The sequence below is a fragment of the Andrographis paniculata genome, unplaced genomic scaffold (assembly GCF_009805555.1).
Source record: "Andrographis paniculata isolate CXL003 unplaced genomic scaffold, ASM980555v1 Contig11END, whole genome shotgun sequence".
NCBI lineage: Eukaryota > Viridiplantae > Streptophyta > Magnoliopsida > Lamiales > Acanthaceae > Andrographis > Andrographis paniculata.
Window position 1 is genome coordinate 3,937,710 of NW_026137391.1, and position 18,297 is coordinate 3,956,006.

Sequence of the window (18,297 nt, forward strand, 5' to 3'; positions counted from 1 at the left end):
TATTATAAAAGATAATTATATAAAATAGTTTAATATTAATAAAATATCTTTTTAACTTGTAAAAGTAATTAAAAGGTATAATTGGAAATGAGTTACTCTAAAGGTGTGTTTATTTTGAAAGGATTTTGAAAATTTTATAATATTCATACAAATTATTTTTTAAAAAAACATTAAAATAAATCTTACAACAAGTTATCAGAATTTAAACCAACTGTTTCATGTAGCCTGGACGGAATTTAAATCCGTAGAGTTCACCCTACACCACAGACCATTTTTCAACGAACTATCCCTTTACGTTATTTGGATTTTTTTTTTGTTTTTTTTTAATAATGTGATAAAGTCGATCGAACCTAATACTCTGTAAACTAAGTTCGACAAAACAAATCACAAATCATGTGTGACAGGTGATATGAAGGCGTCGCGATTTGAACACCCCACACCACCAGCCTCCGTTACAGGACAACGATCCTTGCGTTATTTATTTATTTATTTAATTTTTGATCAGAACTATCCTTGCCTTATTCTTTATTTCTTTTTATAGCGTGGGAACTGCAGCCGCTACTCGTGCATTTTGGTAAACTTCGACCGAGGTTAATACCCTGCAAATTAGGCCACGATAAGGTAAGTCAGCGAATTATGTGTGGTAAGTGGATCTGGAGGCGTCGGAGTTTGTGCCGTAAGGGTGACCTGATGGTGGTGTCGGTGAACTTGGGACCGTGAGTTCATGTTGACATCGTATACTATGTATATACTACCTCCATTAGGTAAGGATCAGATTAATTTTTTAATATTAATTATTATATCAAAATCTAATACAAATTTAAAAAAAATTTAAAAAATATTTTAATCAGTATTTTATAATATTAAAGATATTTTATAAAAAGAAAAAATAAAAAAATGTAAAAAAATATTTTTAATATAATCTTATATACGGACGGAGGAGTAAATTATTCTATCATTCGTTAAACTTTTATAAATCAAGCACTGAGATATCTTAGTGAGATATCTCTGGAGGTTGGATTTTGGGTTTGACCCTGTGTTGGCGCTGTTTGGTGAAATTCCCGCTGAGTTGTGGGTGCGGGTGTGTTTGCGTGTATTTAAAAAGAAAAAAGTTATTTTATCATTCGCAAATTGGATCAGGACTTCGAAACCAGATCTGTCTCTCGTCTGCTTGTTCGTTTCTCGTCTCCTTTCCCGCAGTCATTCTTCCCTCCGATCTTCGACGCCAGACAGGGCTGCTTCGTTGTCGTGGTTGTCATCCTCTTACCGTTTTGTTTTTCTTGTGTTTCGTGGGAAGCCTTTGTAAGTTCACTTCTTACATTATTTTTGAATGAACTGCTGTTATCAAATTTCCAATGCCTATTGCTATGGTAATTAGGGTTTGAGTTTGAAAATGTTTGATGTTAACAAGGTGATTCGAAGGGTTGAAGTCAATTGGTTCAATATTTGTTGAATACGCTCATTCTTTTACGGATTGGTGGTTTTATTTTGTGTTTCTTTTGTTGAAATTGGTTTAGGTGCTTACTGCATTAGTTCTAACGTTATACTTTTGTGTTATTAAAAAATGTTATGGCATCTATTGATTTGTGAGGTGAGTTATTGGAACTTTTCATATCAGTAAATGTGGTGCTTTAATATGATTAAGCGAAAAAATTATATTCTATATGTTCGCCAGAACCTGCGGGTAGCTAATGGATGCCAAGATCCGGCTGGATGTACTGGGTAGGAGCCCAAAAGAAAATAAACCAAATATGTCTGAAGTGGGGAGCCTGAATGAACTTGTGGGTGAAATTTTTGTAAAAGTTGATCAGGTAGAATGCTCTATTTTCTGAGATCTTTTCCAAATTGTTTTTATTGGAATCATGTGTATTGGTTGTAAACTTCCTTTTGTTTTCTTTTTGTTAGAATCAGGCCTTGTGGATTTATGTAGCTTATCTTGTCTACTTAGAGTAGCAGATGAATTTAATTTAGAAAGTAAACTTTTAGCTTGTTTAACCTCCAATCTACTTAAAAGTTTTAAGCAAAGATAAAAGAAAATGTAATTTTCTAAACATCTTTGGGATTGATTGCCAAATGGTAATATTTGGAATGCATTCGAATTTAGAATTCTGTTAATGAATTAGATACCTATATGGCTGTGCAAGTTCCACTTTTATAAAGCAATTTTACATCGCATTGTTTTGGGGCATATTTTGACGAACAGACTATATTCTCACAAAACATGTAAATTGTGTTTGTTTGTGGGTTTTAGTTTTTAAGTTTGGATTTTTGAATAGTAAAAAGTTGAATTTGAATAGTTGTTTGATGTGATATAAATCGAGGTTGATCTGATATTTTTGAATGTAAAATAAATTTGTAGTATAATATAAAAAGGGAAAAGTAATTGTTTGATGTGATATTTTTAGAGGGAAAAAAAATTTGAATAGTTAAAATCTGTTGTAAAACCCACAAAAGAACACAACCGTGAATTCTTTTTGGTCTTTACCTACTGAGATTTGATCTTAATATGTATATACATATATCAAACAATCAACACTACTTAATTTGCATTCTTATTCACATTCCAATCCAATTATACTAAATGTACACCAAATATTTTGTATAATGCAACAATAATCTAATCAACATTATGCAATAGATATAAATTCGCAAGATAAAAATATCAACTTTTATGAGTGAAATGCGAAGATATATGCTTGTGATCTTATTGATGATTTTATATGTGCTAATTGGGAAATGTGATTTTTATTTATGATCAATAATTATTAAATAATCATGTATGTCATGAGTGTGTGCAGCTCGAGCAAAAACTCAATGAGGTTGAACAGTTTTACTCCAATTCAAATACGAAGCATCTAAATCCAAAAGTTGCTTCCTCTACGAAAGATAAAGATAAAGAAACCTCCACTGTAAATTTTAAGAAGAGGCAGCAAGAGGCCGCTCGTAGGGAGGCTGCTGCTGCCAAGAGAATGCAAGAGCTTAAGCGCCAGTTTGGAACAATCTTACGTCAGGTAACCATTGTCTTGCTTGCTGACATAGTTTAAGTGAGTTTTGAGTTGGATAATTATGGATTTTATTTTTCTGCTTTATTGGTTATGCTATCTTTCTTTTCCTATTCTTGCACTTTGTATATTTTTTATAGACCAAGGTTGTCTATTTGGTCAGCTTCTCATTTTATATATTTTGGCCTTAGAAACCCAGTTAATACTGTTAGTTGCTATTAGTTAGGTAATGTTTTGGAAAATTGAGTGAGCACTGGAAGGACATAACAAGAAACAATGTCTACATTGGACATTGGTGGCAAAAAGAAGTCATAAACCTCCAAAGTAAAAAAGTTGTAACATAAGCCAGTGTGACAAAGAATAATATTCTCTAAAATTACTACGTGAAAGGGAAAAAAACCTTGCAGGAATCAGGACATAGTATCAGTGGCCTAAAATTCTAATAGGGAAAAATTTGAACAGTCGGAAATAATGGATGCCTGTGTAACTGCCAGCTTTCTCACATGGGCAGAATAAGTTCAAGCCATAGTAGCTCACAGGTGGCTCTTTTATTGTGTAGGAAATGCAAAGCTCATTTTCCCCTTTAAAAGGCATAATATACTAATAATTTTATTTTAAAAACTTTTAACCTACGTTAATTCTGACTTCAAATATTAGTAGCATATTAGTATTATATTTCTAAAGGAATTAACACTGTCGAGCGGGATCCTTGTGAGGCAAGAAATTGTTCAGCTTCTAGTAGAGAACAAATCAAGTTTTCTGACATGGTTATCATGTTCTAAACAAGATTGCTTGATGAAGAGCATTCCATAAACTATGCGCGAGAAACACCGCCACACTCAATAGTGGCAATGCACAAAAGTCAACAAAATCAAAGAAGACATATCACCTAGCAGTTGTGGCACAAAAGTCCTAACCACTAGAAAGGTTGTGTGAAGGAGAGAAACTGCACCTTGAATAGTATTTTAGAGCAAAAGTATGAATAATATCAGGGACTGATATTCCCAGGGTGGTTAGATTATATGATTTTAGGATAGGGAGGAAAGCATTCCACTTTAGAAGGAATCAAGGAAACTATTTAGTTGGTGGTATTGGTCTTTGGTTTTTGCTCTTTAGGGCTTTAAGATCTAAGTGGCCTTCATTTTCTGCCCATGAAGGCATAAAAGTCATTTCCCAGTAGACACAACACAAGCAATGGTTCATCTGAAAATTTCACGCTAAGGAACACCAAATTTTCATCAAATTTGCTCATTGTTGCATCTTTTTTGCTCTAATTGAGATGGCTTAGATTCCTTGGATCAAGTACATAGATTGCAGAAGCAAATGAAACTTGATGGACGCAATTCAAAAATAAAAAATTTAGAAAAATTGGAGAAAATCAATGAAATTAAAATGGAAGGAAACAGAAAACGATAGGGGATGGTGTGGGTTCAGGCCTTCATACTGTTTGAAGGTTTCCGATGGATACTGCAGTCCATAGAAACCATGCAACAAATCAGAGCTGTGAGTTGCTAATCTGTCTCACCTTAGGCCTAGAACCATTGGGGGGATGATCCGTATTCCAAACAATGACCCGATGGATATTGCCAGTCCTTAGAAACCATGCAATGAATCAGAGCTGTGAGTCGCCAATCTAACTCACCTTAAGCCTAGAACCGTTGGGTGGATGATCCAAACAATGACCTGATTTTGAGTTGTCACAAGAATAGTCGTCATACCTGCTTAAAGAAGAAGATGGGAGAACTTTCAGTTTGTTAGATTCATTGAAGTCTTGCTTAGACGTGCTTGAAATCCCTGTTTACGGGCATGGGACTATTTATAAACTGCGAATTGCACATAACTCGTTAGCTAGAAATGAATGTGATGGAAATTACAATTGAGTCCACTAATTTGCCACATATTCCATACTATCAATCTCCAAAGGTGTTTGTGACCAAAAATCACTCATAGACCCATTAGAATTAAATAACCAACTCCCGAAATACTCCTGAAAACTCGTCCCCAATACTTGGTGAACTTCTTTCTCAAACAATGCACTATAGCTTGATGAAAGTTCAGCAATGCCCCATTCTTGCATCTCCAAAATTATGGAAGTGTTTGGGAACTCTCTAGCCTGCTGGAAATAAGCTTGAGTTTGGCTGACATGCATTTTTGCTACACATCTTCATTGCTGATTTTGTTCTTTGTATCACGTGGCCTGCATTTGAGCATTGGATGGGTTGGTAGATGAGTGAGAGGTCCTTGGACTTATGGCACTTATGGCGCATGTCTCTACCTTGTTAGAAATAAAAAGTTTGTGTCTTTCCCATAAAATTTAAACCTACCTTCTGATTCACATATAAATGACAAAATATTGTACCAAATCTAAATATTTTAATAAATAATATGAAGTATACAATTCTAAAAGTAACTTGTAAACACTTATCTTTATTTCACTCTTGTCAGATGACTCAACACAAATGGGCAGGACCCTTTATGCAGCCTGTGGATGTTGTGGGACTTGGTCTACATTATTATTATGAGGTAAGCTGCAGACTTTGTATATTTGTGATCAACCAGTGTATTTATATACACTGTGGTCCCTCCAGATCAGTTTGATGGCCCAAATAAACGAAGAAGCTTCTGATAGATTATTAGTATTCTTGCCCAATCAAATTGGTCATTTGAAACTGTAAACAACTAAACATAATGGCTACAACACTTGAAGTTTTCTAGGCAGACCCTACACTTTCATTTCCATTAGTTGTTTCATATGAATGTATAATTAATCATTAACATTAGGTTATTGAGAAGCCCATGGACTTCAGTACTATCAAAAGCAAAATGGAGGCCAAGGATGCGCTGATGTAAGGCTGGTATTTAAGAATGCAATGAAGTATAACAAAGAAAAAGATGATGTCCATGTTATGGCCAAGAGTTTGTTGGATAAGTTTGAGACAAAATGGCTTCAGCTTTTACCAAAAGTTGATGAAGAGGTATTAGTTAGTTTCCGTACTTTGTAGATAAGCTCGGAATCAATATTTTTACGTTCATGAAAATTCCAATGTTCTTGATGCTCTTTAAAGCTATCATTGATACTTTAAATTTGTATTGCCAGTTGATACTCTATTGGGATTTCTTGTGTAATATATATAATATTATCAATATTGTTGTTTTATTGGGAATAAACATCTTATAAACTATTTTCTTTCCTTGAAGGAAAAAAGGCGGAAAGAAGAAGAAGCTGAGATGCAACTAGATATGCAGCTTGCTCAGGAGGTTGCTCATGCCAAAATGGCCAAAGATTTGAGTATTGAGGTATTTTTTTAGGCTCTCTTCCCCAACCCACTTTCCCTTCCCTCATAGCTAAGGAAATTATTCTTGTGAGTTGTTGATGGGTCATATATTTGTCTTGCCTCTAGTCCTATGCTAAGATAGCCTTGGAAATGATCTAATATCCTATCAATCCTTTCTTAGCTTGAGAAAGTCGAGAGAAATCTGGAAGAACCCAAGGATAGTGTACTTCAGAAGTGCAGGTGTGTTATCCCTCTATCCATGATCTACATATTCTATTCTTTTTTAAATGAGTTCACGACCCTGTACTGTTTTGGTCTTTGTTTGGCATTAATTGGCTCAATTATTTCAGTAGCAAAGCTGGGTATGTTCAGTACAGCCTGTGTATGTTTTATCAATTGTGTTTTATATTCACAATTTTAGGTAGATGAATCAAAATCCTAGTAGGTTCTCTCACTGGTATCTATCTTCAAATTTGGGAATTAGTCAATTAAGACCTCGCTGTCAATGTGTTTGGGTTTTAATGTCTAAGATGCATATCGGTAGTGGTTATTTTGATTTTTATGTGCAATTTTCACCTCGGTGTAGGAAAATCTCAACAGAAGAGAAGAAACAACTCGGGAGTGCCATCACCAAGCTCTCACCTGAAGACATTAACAAGGCTCTCGACATCATCGCCCAGGCCAATTGACATGGATACGAAAAGATCGGGACTTGCAATTCCACATATTCCAATCGGACCAGTCTCAAGAGCTCGAGCGAAAGCGTGTATTGAAAAATTGCAAGGCCTAATAAAGAAATTAGAGAATTGGAGCCCAACCAACGGACTATGTTACAACATGCGAGGACTTGATGGAAAGCCTAGGGCGAGTGCCGTGGTTCTGAAGGTTACATTGGAGCTTGCAACGCCTCAACCGGAAAACTAACGGAAAAGTTGTGCAAACCTAGGAGTTTGCTAAAATAGAGGGTTTAATAGGTAATTATATAAACCTAGGTTGCACATGCTTAAGTGGGGGGACCATCTATTGGGACCACTTATACATATACATATATAATAAGCTCTCTCACATGCCTCTCACATGCAAGAGGGGACCATTAGCTAGGTGTCAATCAATGAGAGGTTACTTAGTTATACTAAACCTATCCCACATTGGAAAATCACTTCACTTGCCCCTTCTCCCACTCTTATAAATAGGACTCTTAAGGTGCTTTGTAAAACACACCAAACAAGAATATTTTATGAATATTTGATCATTATTGATCATTTCCTTTTTATGGAAAGTTATGCTTGATAGCAATACTTTCTCTTTTAGTCTAATATTTCATGGAATGCAATTCCATTGCATGCTCCATGGGGTTTAGTTTCAAAATTCGGGTTTGAGTATAAAGCCTCAAGTTCGTGGCATTTGGGGAAGGTGGAAGAGCTCTCCAAAGTGTCGACCGAGGTGGTGCCTTCGTGGAGGATGGTTCGATGCTAGAAGGGTATCGGGTCGTGCTTACGTTAGTACTTACTTAGGTTTGCTTCTCTTTCAATTATCCTTTTTCTCGCTTTATTCGTTTCCGCTTAGTTAATTTGTTCTTTCTTGCTTAGTTAGTTATGTTTAGTTGTTCGTTCTTTGTCGTTGTTTATTAGTTAGTTCCGTTTTAGTTAGTTTATTCTGTGTCTTGTGTAGTTGATCAATTTCGGTCCATGACATATATTTAATTTTGGTATCAGAGCAGTTTGATCAATTTATACTATCTTTATTCCGAAAATTCCGAAAAAAAAAATAATAATTCCTTTGTTATCTTTCAGTTTCATTCTTTCTTCTTGTTGCTTAGTTGAAGTTTATTATTGTATATCATTGACGTAAATTTGATCTCGAGTTTTGTCATTGCTTGGCCTTTTAGTTTAGACGATTTGATCCTCTATGCTTCCTAGTGTTCAACATGCACCTTACATCCATATGCATTATATGAACTCAAGCTTGTGACTTGTTGACGATTGATTTTAATTGTACACTTCATGCTCTTGTTTGAGTTTTACGAGTTTGTTCTTCTTTGAGTGTTGCAAGTTTGTTCTTGTTTGAGTTTTGCGATTTTGCTCTTGTTTGAGATTTGCAAGTTTGCGGGTTGTTGAATTCGTTGTTGTTTGAAGTGAGGTTGAATTAATTTTGAGTTGGATGTTGTTGGGGAAGTGTAAGGAGTTATTCTTGATATATTGTTTTGCTTAGGCCTCGTAATATTGCCGTGAAAAAAAAAAAAAGGAGTTGCGAAAAAAAAAAAATTGTTGCAAAGAAAAGAAAAAGAAAACCAAAATATTTAAAAAAAAAAAATAATAAAATACAAAAACAAAATCGAGCGGGAGGACTAGAGCAATTTTTTGTTGATAATCTTGTTTGAGTTGTAGTTTTCTCATACGAGCTCCATTTTTCGCGTATGATATGTCATTGGAAAGCTTGTGAAGTGGGGAGAAAGTTATATTAATTAGTTTTTGTGAATTTGTAATTGACGTTGATTATTCAGTTTTGGATTTTTCAGTTGGATCGATTTTGTGCTTGTCATATTCGTTTGACACGTTTTAGAAGGGGTTGAGTATTGTGGTGATTTTGTGGTTGTTGAGATCTATTCAGCTTGTGTTTCTTGTTGACTTGCTTAGTTCCGGCATTTGTGTGTTGTGTACGTTTGGTCATTCGTTCGTGAATGAATGAGCTTGGTTCTTTGCATTGTATGATTGACACTATCTTGAGCTTTCTTTGATTGAGTCGTGTTTAAAGTTTCTTGTCCACTTTAAACGCATACGTCACTCAGGTTCCACCTTTACGACTCCATCAAGGTACACTTTAAGAGCTTGGAAACTCTATCCATTTGTCGAGAGGTATACACGAGCGTGCGAGTGGGGGGGGAATTGTGAGAACTAACTTTCAATATACATATATTAGTTTGTTTTGGTGCAGGTATGGCTTCGTTGGATGATATCTTGGCTGCGATAAATAAGCAAAGCAAAGATATGCGAGATATTAAAGACGAGCTAGGTGGAAAGATGGATAGCATGACATCTCGTGTGGATCAGCAAGGTCGAGAGATACATGACCTACGGAGTCAAGTTGATCATGTTCGAGATGACATAGATGATGTTGTGGATGCTCGGATGAAGGCTTATGCGGAGGCCTTGTTAAGGAAGGTTGATCAAAACATGGAAAAGAAACTCGATGAGGTTTTCGGTAAGGTTGCTACTCTTGAAGAAAGGGGAAGTCATAGTGATGCTAGACGTGAAGAAATCCACCTTGGCAAGCAACCTATGGGCTCAACAAGTGTTTTCCCAAATCGATCTATCCAAGTTGATGATTTTGGCGAAAGACGTCATACTAGTCCAAGGCCTACATCTATCCAAGGCCGACGAGGAAGACGGGATGCTACCAAAGAGTTACTTGATGAATTTGACTTGGAAGAAGATATCCATAACCGAAGGAGCCGAGTTCGAGTTAATGAGGTTGATGATAACATGCAGTCCATCAAGTTCTTCATACCACCTTTCGTAGGATCGGCTGAACCTAATGAGTTTCTTGAGTGGAAAAGCAAAGTAGAGATGATGTTTGCATGTCATAATTACTCGGAGCGCAAGAAAATTCAGCTTGCTGTTGTGGAGTTTAAGGAGTATGCTCTTGTTTGGTGGGAGAAGATACAAGCTGATATTGCAAGGTCCGGAATGCCTCCGATTGAGACATGGGCAGCCCTTACTCGAGCTATGCATGCACGTTTTGTGCCCCCGCATTATCGGATGGATCTTCTTCAGAAAATTCAGTTTTTAGTCCAAGGTAGCAAGACGGTTGAGCAGTACTACAAGGAAATGGAGATGCTTATGATGCGGGCTCAGCTTGTAGAAGATGATGGAGTCACCATGTATCGGTTTCTCAAAGGGCTGAGGCGTGATATTATGATTCAAGTGGATATGTATCCTTACAATTCTACTTTGGAACTTGTCCAACTTGCTACCAAGATTGAATCGCATGGAAAGGTAGGAGTAAGTGTGAGCTTTGGAAAGACGTCACCAAATTTCAACAAGTTTGGGGGTAATACGGGACCAACAAAATCTTGGCCCAAAGGAGATGATAAGCACACGACCAAGAATGAGCCGCTTAAGGTGGTTAAGCGTGATGAACCAAGGAAAGTCAGAAAGGATGGTTCACCAAACAAAGCAAAGGAAGTCACATGCTTTAAGTGTCAAAGGAAAGGTCATTATGCCAATACATGCCCTAATGTGCGAACTGTTGTGCTTTGTGACAATGGGGACTATGTACTTTTGTCGGATGATGAGGGTGAAGATTGGGAACATGAAGTTGAGGCGAGTGAGGATGAAGCAATCCAAGAGACGGAAGAGCACGTTGAAGAGGATTCATCCGGGAAGTCTCTAGTGGTTTTGCGAATGCTTGGAGCAGTTCCCAAGGAGTCGGAAAATTTTGTTGATCGGGTTAAGGAGCAAAGGGAGAATTTGTTCCATTGTCGGTGCAAGATTGGTGGGAAGCGAGCGTCGATAATCATTGATAACGGCAGTTGCACCAATGACGTAAGTTGGTATGTGGTAGACAAGCTTGGACTCCAAACTATCAAGCATCCAACTCCATACCATCTTCAATGGATGAACTCTAGTGGAGATATGAAGATCACTAGGCAAGCCAAAGTTCCAATTTCAATCGGCCCCTACAAAGAGGATGTCCTTTGTGATGTTACTCCGATGACCGCATGCCATGTGCTTCTTGGCCGACCATGGCAATCCGATAAAGGAATTATCTATGATGGCAAGACTAACAAAGTTAGATTTTATGACAAGGGCTACAAGGTAATGATTCCTTCTTTGCCATTGAAGGAGGTTCGAAAAGATCAAGAAAGTTTGCGAAAGAAGATGCAAGAGGCTGAAAGCCTTAAAAGAGCTAAAGGAAAAGAAGTATCCACAGAGGAAAAGAGAGAGTCTACTGCTAAGGGTTCCAACATCCTTCTTTCACTTACCGATTTTCAGAGAGAAGTTGGTGACCTAGATCATCAAAAGGGGGGTTGTTTTATGTTGTTATGCAAAGATTTATTTCATTCTGATAAAGATAATCTACTCACTAATTTTTCCATTCCCTTTGCTAGGATGCTTGAAGAGATGAAGGATGTATACCCGGAGGAACTACCGCAAGGACTACCACCCATTCGTGGGATAGAGCATCAAATTGACTTCGTACCCGGTGCTTCGATCCCAAATCGTCCTGCGTATCGGTGCAACCCATATGAGAATAAGGAGATTAAAAAACAAGTCCAAGAACTTCTTGAGAAGGGATGGGTTCGGGAGAGCTTATCACCATATGCTGTTCCTGTTATCATTGTCCCCAAGAAGGATGGAACTTAGAGGATGTGTGTGGATTGTAGAGCGGTGAATGCAATTACAATTAAGTATCGACACCCAATCCCGCGCCTTGATGACTTGCTTGATGAGATCAATGGAGCGAGAATCTTCTCCAAGATTGACCTTCGGAGTGGATACCACCAGATTCGTATGCAACCCGGCGATGAGTGGAAGACGGCATTTAAAACAAAGCTAGGTTTGTACGAATGGTTGGTAATGCCATTCGGTCTAACTAATGCTCCTAGTACCTTCATGCGTTTAATGAATCATGTTCTACGTGCTTTCATTGGTAAATTTGTTGTAGTATACTTTGACAATATTCTTGTCTATAGTAGAAGTGAAAAGGAACATGTGGAGCATGTGCGACTCGTCTTTCAACGGTTAAGGGAAGAACAACTCTATGCTAATTTTAAAAAGTGCATATTCCACACTAATGAAGTTGTTTTCCTTGGGTTTGTAGTTAGCGAGGATGGCTTGAAGGTTGATGAAACAAAAGTAAAGGCAATTAAAGAATGGACACCTCCAATGAATGTGGGAGAAATTAGGAGGTTTTTGGGAATGTGTGGACTTTTTCGGAGGTTCGTGCCTGGTTTTAGCTTGATCGCTGCTCCTCTCACGTCCTTGCTCAAGAAGGGAGTCCCATTTAAATGGGAGCAAGCACACCAAGAAGCGTTTGAGACATTGAAGGCAAAGCTTACTCAAGCACCAGTACTTGCGCTACCAAATTTTGAGAAGACCTTTGAGCTTGAGTGTGACGCTTCGGGCAAAGGCATGGGTGCAGTTTTGCTTCAAGAAGGTCGACCCATAGCCTATCATAGTGAGAAATTTGGAGGGGCTGCCTTGAATTACTCTACATATGACAAGGAGTTGTATGCGATGGTACGGGCTTTAAAGACATGGCAACATTATTTGATGCCACGAGAGTTTGTGATACACACCGATCATGAGACCTTGAAGCACTTGAGGGGGCAACAACAGCTGAATCGAAGGCACGCACGATGGGTATCTTTTATTGAGTCATTTCCATACACCATCAAGTACAAAAAGGGTAAGGATAATATTGTCGCGGATGCACTCTCACGCAGGTATGCTTTAATTTCATACGCGTCCACGCATTTATTAGGATTTGAGCATGTTAAGGAATTATACCACACTGATGAGGATTTCAAAGATGTGTATGCTTTGTGTGAATTTCATGGGCATGATAAGTATTGCAGACATGAGGGATTTTTGTATGATAATCGACTTTGTATCCCAAAATGCTCCATTCGGGAGTTACTAATACAAGAAGTTCACGGTGGTGACATGATGGGCCACTTTGGGAAGAATGCTACAATGGAAGCTCTTGGAGAGAAATTTTATTGGCCTGGAATGCGCAAGCAAGTTGCAGATTATATTTCACGATGCGTGACGTGCCTTAAGGCCAAGTCAACACTTAAGCCACATGGACTCTACATGCCTCTTCCACCCCCTGAGGGACCTTGGATTGATATTAGTATGGATTTTGTGTTGGGTTTACCTAGAACTGCACGTGCTAAAGATTCTATTTTCGTTGTGGTTGACAGGTTTTCCAAGATGGCGCATTTCATTCCTTGTGCAAAGACAAATGATGCCCATCACGTCGCCAAACTATTTTTCAAGGCGATAGTACGCCTTCATGGAGTGCCAAGGTCTATTGTCTCAGATCGTGATGCAAAGTTCGTGAGTTACTTTTGGAAATCGTTGTGGCACGAAATTGGTACTAAGCTTCTTTTCTCCACATCCTATCACCCCCAAATTGACGGACAAACGGAGGCGGTAAACCGGGTGTTGGGTAATCTCCTTAGAGTTATTGTGAATTCACATAGTAAAAGTTGGGATGAATGTCTTCCTTACATTGAATTTGCATACAATAGACATATCCACACAGCCACACACATGTCACTGTTTGAAGTAGTTTATGGAATGAACCCACTAACGCCTACTGATCTTTTACCATTGCCTAGCAATGAGTTCTTAAATGTTAATGGTAGGGAACGAGCAAGACGCATAAAGGAACTTCATAAGGATGTCAAAGCAAGTCTAGAAAAATCTGCGGAGGTATGTGCTAAGTACGCTAACCGCGGACGTAAAGCTGTAATATTGCATCCCGGCGATTGGGTTTGGGTTCACATGAGGAAGGAAAGGTTTCCAGCAAGACGACGTACAAAGCTATCACCCCGAGGAGATGGGCCATTTCGAGTGCTTGAAAGGATTAATGATAATGCATACCGTTTGGAACTTCCGGATGAATATGGTATTAATCCTACTTTTAATATTGAAGATTTATCACTCTATGATCGAGCCGATGAGGAAGCACAACGGTTGATGGATCAACCTTCTGAAGGGGGAGACGATGACATGGATACGAAAAGATCGGGACTTGCAATTCCACATATTCCAATCGGACCAGTCTCAAGAGCTCGAGCGAAAGCGTGCATTGAAAAATTGCAAAGCCTAATAAAGAAATTAGAGAATTGGAGCCCAACCAACGGACTATGTTACAACATGCGAGGACTTGATGGAAAGCCTAGGGCGAGTGCCGTGGTTCTGAAGGTTACATTGGAGCTTGCAACGCCTCAACCGGAAAACTAACGGAAAAGTTGTGCAAACCTAGGAGTTTGCTAAAATAAAGGGTTTAATAGGTAATTATATAAACCTAGGTTGCACATGTTTAAGTGGGGGGGGGGACCATCTATTGGGACCACTTATACATATACATATATAATAAGCTCTCTCACATGCCTCTCACATGCAAGAGGGGACTATTAGCTAGGTGTCAATCAATGAGAGGTTACTTAGTTATACTAAACCTATCCCACATTGGAAAATCACTCCACTTGCCCCTTCCCCCACTCCTATAAATAGGACTCTTAAGGTGCTTTGTAAAACACACCAAGCAAGAATATTTTATGAATATTTGATCATTATTGATCATTTCCTTTTTATGGAAAGTTATGCTTGATAGTAATACTTTCTCTTTTAGTCTAATATTTCATGGAATGCAATTCCATTGCATGCTCCATGGGGTTTAGTTTCAAAATTCGGGTTTGAGTATAAAGCCTCAAGTTCGTGGCATTTGGGGAAGGTGGAAGAGCTCTCCAAAGTGTCGACCAAGGTGGTGCCTTCGTGGAGGATGGTTCGATGCTAGAAGGGTATCGGGTCGTGCTTACATTAGTACTTACTTAGGTTTGCTTCTCTTTCGATTATCCTTTTTCTCGCTTTATTCGTTTCCGCTTAGTTAATTTGTTCTTTCTTGCTTAGTTAGTTATGTTTAGTTGTTCGTTCTTTGTCGTTGTTTATTAGTTAGTTCTGTTTTAGTTAGTTTATTCTGTATCTTGTGTAGTTGATCAATTTCGGTCCATGACACCAATCCCACATTTCAAGCAGCAGATGATACTGTAGAAGTTGACATTGACGCTCAGGTTTTCAAACACTTTTGTGTTTGTTTGGGGGATTAGATATTTATCAAATATCTATTTTTTATTTTTTATATTATACTAAAAATCAATTTTACATTCAAAACATCACATCAACACCTATTTATATTACATTATACAACTATTCAAATTCAAAATTTTTGCTATTCAAATCCCAACTCAAAATCCAAACCCCCAAACAAACACACCCATTATTTTTATCTGATGCATAACTAATTCATTAAATATATTTTTATCTGATGCATAACTAGTTCATTAAGTCGTGTACTGATAAATAAACCTAGTACTGATGCACATGACCCTTGCAGAGTGAATCAACGTTGTGGAAGTTGAAGTTCTTTGTGAAAGACACATTGCATGCACAGATGAAAAGTTGTCAAAAAGCACCGGAGGGAATGATAATAACCAAAACAAGAGAAAACGAGAGACAACATCTGATGTTGCAGCAAAGTCAAGTTCACAGAAGAAGAGCAAGAAGCCTCTGGGTGGACAGTAGCTGCTTGTAGCAAAATGTGTTGTAAATGAGATAGTTGTGTTGTGTACACTTCTTTGTATAGGTTGGGTGATGTTGGGTTGATTGTCTCAAGGAGGCAATGCTGCTGCTGCTACTTTTCTACTTGACGTAACAATGCTGCTTGGTCCCTGGTCTCGTTCCATTTTTTATTTGGAGGAAAAGATTTTGAATAATTTTCTCAGATTCGTTTATTCATTTGTCTCACATATCTATAGTGAAGGTTATCATGCACTGGATTACTTAGCTAATCAGGTGTGCATCATCGGGTTAACTAGAACGTAGACTCTTTCAGATTTTTTGAGACTCCTTCGAGGTATTATTTTTGTTGATGCTGATTGTTTTTCTTAATTTTGATTTTTTTGCTTTGGTTTAGATTTGTATCTTGGTACTTAGGTTTTTGTTTATACTTTTGTACAACTGGTATGACTTAGGTATTATTGTTAGTAGAGTCCTTTTGTCGCTGCAGCCGATTCAGTTAACTCGGTCTTTTTGTATATGAACTTTACTTTCTCAGTGATGATATGTATAGGTTGGAGGTCCCACTTAAGACCGATTTCTTTTAAATATATATATATATATTTCATAATACACCATATGTAGATTATTATCCAAATTATAACTAAAAATAAAAAAACAAAGAAACAAAACTCTAAAATATACACCATATATCTTCTAACACCTTGGGTCTACTAGCAACGTAATTTCCTTTTGGGTTCATTTAACTAGATTCTGTTAAGTGACTTATAAGTACTATAAGATAATGAGAACTTAACTGAATCTAGTTAGATGAATCCAAAAGATTCTCGTGCAAGCAGTCATTCACATGTAATTTGACTTAGAAAATATAATAAAAAGGTATGTGACAATTTAATTAATTGATTCATCAGTTGCGGATGTCGAAGAGAATGGCTCATAGGGTAGTGCAATATGTATCTAGCAATAGATCATCAGCTCAATAATAAATGATTAGTGTAACTCTCCAGAATATGTATAGATCAAATAATCTCAAAAATTGCGAGGTAATATTTTTCGTGTTCACTCTCACGCAATATTCTAACGTACAAAGTGTTTATATATTGCATTCAACCTTATCCACTTGGCGGGCATTTCCTTTCTAATGTCATATTCCTTGTACAAACAATTAGGGTTAACTCTAGAGTTCTTTTAATAGGGCTTCCGAAAAAAAAGTGTACATTGTTGATATGAATAGTCTATTCGATCAACTTAATCGCTATTCAATATCGGATGGCCTAGCACTGGCTCATCCATACACGGAAGTTGGTCTAGTACTGGCCTAACTCCGGAGGTATTACATCATCCCCACTTTAGAATGCAACGTCTCCATTGCACCCTAAAGATCTATCAACTACTAGGCCATTCAAAAGTCTGGTCAATGACTGCGGGCTATTGCAGGTTAGGCATGGTACCAACTGTGACACCCCAATCCCCAAGCCACGTGAAGTGAGGCGTGTCGGAATTAGATTGGCCCCATAGGTCGATACGAGTCATTCCGGTGCGCTTCTGTCCTCACTCATGCGAACACTGGGAGACTTTCCAAAGGGTTACCCATCCTCAAATTACTCTAGAGTAAGAACTCTAGCGTTCTTTCAGTAGGGCTCCCAAAAATGAATGTGCTTATTGTTGATATGAGTACTCTATTCAATCAAGGGCAACACTTGCATACACCAGGAGGATCTTATCCGCCACAACCCCATTATCAATCGCACCCACCACAACATCAACAGTTCCCATAACCCCATCCTCAACATCTACAACATCAACATAATCCCTAGCTGCCCTAGAGGAGATGATGAAGAAGTAAATGCAGGATAGCATACAACTCCAACAAAACACAACCGCTGTAATAAAGTTACTGGAAAAACAATTGGACCAGATTGTAGAGCAACTGCACGTGAAAACACTAAGCCAGTTGCCTAGCACTATGGACAAAAATCCAAAATAGGCAAAGGCGATTGAAACGCAAAGTAGAAAAAAAAAATTCTTTGATCCATACCAAGGTAAAATTTATTCCTCTACCTCTAATATCATAATGCATTCTTTTGTTGCAGGGACAAATTGCACGCATACGGAGGAAAGACAAAAAAGAGAAAGAAAAGACGAGATAAAAAATCTACAAATACTTTCGGAAACAAACTCACAAATTCCGTACCCCTAACCACTAAAGAAAAAGGAAACATATAAGCAATTTATTAACTTTTCTAAAATATTTCAACAGTTACAAATCACTATTCCTTTTGTAGATGCGCTATTGCAGATGCCAACGTATTCTAATTTTTTAAAAGATATTTTGGAAAAGAGGTGCACACTCCCCTGAGGATGAGACATAAATTTCACACACTGAAACATGTAGTGCAATATTTAGATGAGAATTGCCTGCAAAAATGGGAAACCATGAGAGCTTCATATTCGCATGTACATTAAGAAATTTGGAACCGAAAAAAGGGGTGATTTAGGAGCAAGAAACAATCTAATGCCATATTCCTTGTACAAACAATTGAAGTTATACAAACTAATGCCTTGTAGAACTGTTATTCAATTAGTGGATAAAATTTTCAGAATTCCGAAAAAAATTAAATTTGATGTTTTGGTATAAGTGCAAAAGTTTATTTTTGCAGCTAATTTCATTATCATAGAAATATCAGAGGATAAGGATACTTCGTTTAT

At 37.6% G+C, this 18,297-nt stretch overlaps 1 pseudogene; it reads left to right on the forward strand.

Moving 5' to 3' along the window:
* Positions 1-1,020: 1,020 nt before the first annotated feature.
* On the forward strand, positions 1,021-15,941 carry LOC127248785 (transcription factor GTE6-like; annotated as a pseudogene).
* Positions 15,942-18,297: the final 2,356 nt, after the last annotated feature.